The sequence below is a fragment of the Rhagoletis pomonella genome, unplaced genomic scaffold (assembly GCF_013731165.1).
Source record: "Rhagoletis pomonella isolate Grant_MI unplaced genomic scaffold, Rhpom_1.0 Rhpom_scaffold_00007, whole genome shotgun sequence".
Lineage (NCBI taxonomy): Eukaryota > Metazoa > Arthropoda > Insecta > Diptera > Tephritidae > Rhagoletis > Rhagoletis pomonella.
In genome coordinates, this window is record NW_023458561.1 from 5,796,818 (window position 1) to 5,803,222 (window position 6,405).

Here is a 6,405-nt window from a genome sequence, read left to right on the forward strand (position 1 = left end):
CATACAGAGAGAGGCAGCTGCACTCTGAAATATTCTGCAGGAATGGTTTGCCGAGTGTCTTTAGCCTCATCCTTGCGAGGGCTGGACACTCGCAGAGCAAGTGCTCGACTGTCTCTTTTGAGCCCGGGTCATCGCAGCTGCGACAGAACCTATTGAAGGGCAGTCCTATCCTTTCGGAATGTACCCCAACGGGCCAGTGCCATGTACACACTGCAGTAAGTTTGTAGGCATTTGTTTTGCTCATTCCTAAGAGAGCTTTGGTTTTGAATGGGTCGTAGGACACCCAGAACTGCCGGGCAATTCTGTAGGATCCTGTGCAGTTCCACCTCTGCCTGGCCTTCGAATGATAAATTTCGGTAATTTTTGTCTTAATCTCCCTGAGCGAGGCGCCCATGTCCACCGCGTGGGACACATCCAGTGCGGAGCCGCTCCTTTCTAGTTCGTCCGCTGCCTCGTTTCCGTAGATGCCCCTATGTCCCGCGACCCATATTAGGGTAATTACGTATTGATCAGAAATATAGGCCAGCTCTCTCCTACATTCATCCACTAGCTGAGATCTAACATAGTTAGAAGAAAGTGCCTGAATAGCCGCTTGGCTATCCGAGAGGATGTTTAGGTTATATTGCTCAATGAAGACCCCAGCACCAACCCCGCATTCCATCCTCGACCCATCCGTAAAGACAGTTATGCCCTGCATATACCCGAAATCTTGCTGATTCCATTCACTGCGGCTTGGGAATTTCGTGCGGGGTTTATGGTAAACCCAGGTCTTCGACAGGATATTGTCAGTGGGCAGCGCTTTAATTTCAGACGGTATTGCGTCTAGGATGGAACCGTGCCCGAACGGTCTTTCCTTCCAGAGCTCCAGGGCACGCAGTCTGATGGCGCTGTTAGCAGCTGAATTCGCGATTAAGATATCTATTATATATATATATATAATGTCCTTCGGACAGGATCTGATTGCGCCTGTTACGCTAGCGGCTGCTGACCTTTGAATTCCGCCTAGCTTTTAAACTACGTAATCCTTAGTAAGGGCTGGCCACCATACCAGTGCCCCATAAGAGATTATGGGTCGGACTATAGCTGTGTACATCCAGTGCACAATTCTTGGTTTCAAACCGCATCTGTTGCCCAACATTCTCTTGGCTGCATAGAGAGCCATCGTGGCCTTCCTAGCATGCTCCTCAATGTTTGGTTTCCAGTTAAAACACTGCACGGATACATATGAGTTGCCCAACAAGACATTTGTTAGCAGCGCAATTATTTACTCTCTTTATCTCTCCATTCTCTTGTTGAGTGAGGGCAAACACAAACCGCTTGGAGCAGTGTTGCCATTTTAGCCGTTTTCCGGCTAGATTTAGCCGGTTGCGATAGCAAACAGCCGGAGAAATTTCGATTTAGCCGGCAGCCGATTTGTTAGCCGTTTTGCAGAAAAAAATTAGCCGTTTTTAGCTGATTTAGCGATTTGCCTTGTTTTCTTAAATTTCAAATATGTATATATGTTTCCATTTTTGACTAAGCGATCTGTTAGAAATGGCTACTAGCCTTATCGTGGAGAAAATTTTCATGTCAGGCAGGGTTGTATGAAATTGAGCAGATTTCGCTTATTTTTATTTTAAACAAAGAAGGGATTTTCATCATAAAATGTTTGTTATAAATGTCTTAATTTTAAGTGTGAAGTTGTATTCGCAAACTTAGAAAATAAGAAATTGTTTCACTGTTAAGACACTTAAGATGCGTTTGTGTTTGGATATAGTGCCAACAAACAGAATAAATATTACATGTAGATATTGTCTTCCCAGATAGCGCATATTCAATTCTGCCTAAATTACAAAACATTATTTTTGCCCACTCCCAAAGGTTTAAGGTAAGGGAAAAATTTATATTTTCAAGCACTATGTACACATATGTATTTTTTCAAACCAAACCACACATATGTATTTTTTCAAAAACCGAATGCCAACTTGAATTAAAGGAACCAACACTGAAGTGAGTCAAAATGAAAATAAAAGAGCACAAATTTCTATGTAAAGCAAAACTCTCTGGGAATCCTACGAGACATCTACCGGTCATATAACCGGTCATCTAAATGAGAGATCTGCAGTCTTTTGGCATCATATTTTACATCAGAATTGAAGGGATTTCTGAAAAATGTGACCAGTTCTTTTGTGTAACTGTGATTTTGCATCCCTTGTCAACATATGGCTTCGTTTGATGTTTACTTAAGGTCGTTGTTTTACTGCCTTAAAATTGAAGGGAAATTTTTACAGCGTTTTTTATGTGTATTGGTTTCTATTTGAGTGTATTGAGAATCGGTCAGTCTGAAAAGGCCTTGTAGGGAAGACAATAGGTTTGTTCGTCGAAAATCCAGCGAGAATTATCACTCAAAATATCAGATAGTAAGAAAAAATGCTCCCAAATTCTCTCTCATGTAGAGAAACTTGCAATTTTCTGTACGAACGCAAATTTGCAAATTTTTCTGCCAGCTAGTGTCCACGGTTGCATTTGAAACAAAAGAAATTTGTATAGAATTTTTAATATTCTTTCAGAGGGGCAAAAAACAGGATCTATGTTTATATATCTTGTCAGTCCGACTTTCTTCAACATACGTTTCAATTTCTTTGTCGTGTTTACTATATCGACTCTGGTTGAGATTGCATTCCGATTAAGAATACAGTTTTTTCTTTTGTCGGGTACCTCTCAAATCATTGGAATTAACTAAATTAATTAAGTAAAGAAGTATTAACTTACATTTTTCACTTTAAAATTTTTCTAAAATCGTCGACAAAAAATCCAACCATGTGCCACAATCATATGTTTTTCCTAATTGCAAATTCTTGCTGGCAAAATTTTTTCCGGCTCGAATTTGTAACTAGCCGTTTTTAGCCGGTTTTATTTGCCAATTTAGCCGGTTCGTCCAAAAAGTTCTGGCAACACTGGCTTGGAGTATGCGTAAGTAAAAACCCGATCAATAGCAAGAAAAGAAGTACTGGCTTTGCAAACACAATTACCTCGACTGAAGAATATCCGCAAGCAGTGTACTGTGCTTGCGAGTATGTGAGTATTTTCATAGAGCTGTTGATTGTTGGTGTTTGGGTTATGCTATTTATGTGCTTATGCACACATGTAGATACATTTGTATTTACATCAAAGATATTGTTGATGCTTGCCCTTACTACTACGTTATTTGATTAAAAATATACAATATATATGCACATACATATGTACATACATATGTATGTATTTATTTCAGCGAACGCCTTTGCTGCAATAAGGTAATGAATAAAGTTTTGAAAACTAGCCAATGTTAAAGAAATGTGTATAGTTTATTTGTTAAACGAAAATGGGTATAATATTCCAGATTAAATATTTAAGGAAAGAAAATATAAAATTAACAAAAGAATGATTTTCAAAAAAAATAATTATGTATGTATACGCCAACCATTTATTGAAAAGTTTTGCAATGCAAGATTTAAACGTTTTGCAATATTAAATATTCTACAAACTTTCATAAAAATTTCTAGCTTTTTCATTAGATTTGGTTGGATATGCAGCTTACTAGCCCATTCAATTTTAATAGAATAATAAAGTGCAAGTTTGAAGTAGCACGAACATACAGTTGATATTTTGGAATTTATTGACGGTGTCAGTCATTTCTTCCATACGAAGTATGTTAACACGATTCTTTTTATATGGAGAAAATGACCAACAGCTTCAACAAAAAAAAAAAAATACCAATATCAACGGTAAGTCTTGCTTTGCAAACTTGCACTTCATTGTACTAAAATTGAATGGGCTACAAAACTGCATACTTAAAACCATTCTAAGTAAACCAATAAAAGAGCTCGATATTTTTACGAAAAAGTGTTAATTTTTTCTTAATATAGCTCAAAGCCTCATGTTTGGATTTATATGATTTTTCTTAAAGAATAAACTATATTTTTATAAAAAGTAATTGAAATAAAATAATTAAAAAAAATGTATAGGCAAAACTTGTCAATATGTGAGTTGTTTATAATCGTGAAACATACATATACAGAATGTAAATTCAAATTTTTTTAATATACATACTTTTAACCAATGCTTGAATGTAGGAACATTATCCTGTTTATTGCGCTGTCATTACAACTAATACTGTAACGTTTCTCAGTGATAATATTTCGGGCGACGGAAAATGCTCTTTCAAAAGGAGCTGAGGATGCCGGAGTTGCTAAAATTCGACAGATCAGTTTATATAAAATTGGGAAATCATTTTTATGACCGTCCCACCAGTGCACAATATCGAAATCGTCATAAAATTCAACATCAGTGCTTTCGTACTTATGAATTTCTCTATAGATATTATTTTCAATACTAAGCGTTTGTCTTGGTTGAACAAAATCTCTGAACAATAAGCTATTTTCGGTAGAACATGACGGCGTGGAATCTGACTCAGTATGTAATGCATATACAGTGAATTCTGCCATGAGCCGCTTACATTCATTTTTAGTACAAGTTTTGTCGATTTCGGAAAATAGTACATTTTCGCTGTTACTATTCATTGAGTATCTTATAACGCACTTGTGCTTCAATAAGTTTGAGGTTGATTTTTTGCAGTGCTTTAATACATTGAAACACGTTTTACTTTACTTTTCCCAGTACCCTTAGAAATTTGAAACTCGCCGCTAATAATTTTTTCTCTTATGACACTATTACTTAAACTACTACTAAAACTAACGTTTGTAGCAGGTGGATCGTTGGTAAATGACTGCAAACATTAATGCATTAAAATGATAGAAGCGAAATATGTATTTAATATTAATATTTACGTTGTCAAGCTCCATTATGCAAATTTATTAATTGTGCGCATGCGTTGCCAGTCAAGTCGCAAACGACCAAATACGACGAGGAATTTCGAATACACAAGCACTTTCGATTACTGCAAGCAAGCGTGTAATATTTTCTGTACTCGTTGGCGTAGCGTCGTGTGCCTGTATTGCGCGATCGTGGCAAGTAGTGTACACAATTTGGCTCAACAGAAGAAGTATCACTAGCATTTGCACTTGCGATGAAGAGTAATGGCTTTGCGCGGAGAGATATAAGCATTCTACTTGGGAGTAGAGTACAAAGCAAAGAGTGCTTTCAAGCGTAGAAGAGACAAATGTAATTCTGCAACCCTTTATTTCCAGTTAAGTTTGGGATCCAAAATGACTCCAAGGTATTTCACCTTCTTTGACAGATCCAGTTCCGTTCCTCGGAACCTTGGTTTATTAAAATTTGGTAATTTTGTTTTATTTGTGAAAAGCATAAGGTCAGTTTTCTCCGGGTTTACGCTAAGAGAATAGCTTATGGCCCGGAATCTACTATGTTTAAAGTCCTTTCCATAATTTCACTTATGACCTAAGGAAACTGGCCCGATTCCAGTATCGCTACATCATCGGCGTAAGCCACCGCTTTGATTCTCTGAGAGTCCAGCTTTACCAGTAATTTCTATAAGACCATGAGCCATAGTAACGGTGATAACACTCCTCCCTGTGGGGTGCCTCTCACTGCATATACGGCCCTGCTTTAGTGCCCCAATTTGGCATGTATTACTCTGCACCTTAGCAGAGACACTATCCAAGCACGGACACAGTGATCAATCCCTGCTCTATAAGTGCCTCATGGATGGAATCTACACTGACATTATTAAAGGCCCCCTCGATGTCTATAAAGGATGCCATTGTAAATTGTTTATAGCAGAGCGAACTCTCAATTGTACGTACCACTTCATGTAGGGCAGTCTCCGTTGACTTGCCTTTCAAGTACGCATGTTGAGAGCATGATAAATTGGACGTCTTGTCCCTAACATAGAGATCCAACAGCATCTCAAACGTCTTGAACAAGAAGGACATTGGCTTATTGGTCGAAAATCTTTAGCATTGTCATGGCCCCGTTTGCCCGCTTTAGGAATAAAAATGACCTTAATCTTCCTCCAACTTAACGGAACGTGGTTCAGTATTAGGCACCCTCTAAAAATTGTTTCTAGGACTGGAATGACCATCTCAGGAGCTTTCTGAAGCATAACTGGTAGTATTCCGTCCATACCCGGTGATTTATAGGGTGAGAAGTTGAAGATAGCAAATTTTTTCTTTTCCTCCTCTAGTAGCTTCTCTAAGAGGTCCTCGGAGAGGGTTGGTATATGGTCTGGGGCATCGGTTTCCACTACATCGATTTTTCACCCTAGAAAATGTGTATTCAGAAGGATATACAGCGACTCCCCAGCCGACTCTATCTTGCACTATTTTGATATCATGACGGGGGCAGCGCTCGTATGTGCGCTCCAAGCGCTCATAGAAGAGATCCTTGGATGCCTCATCCTTCTCTTCCGTCGGGGCATGGGCGCAGATGAGCGAGATGTTGAAGAATCTCGCTTTGACGCGGATT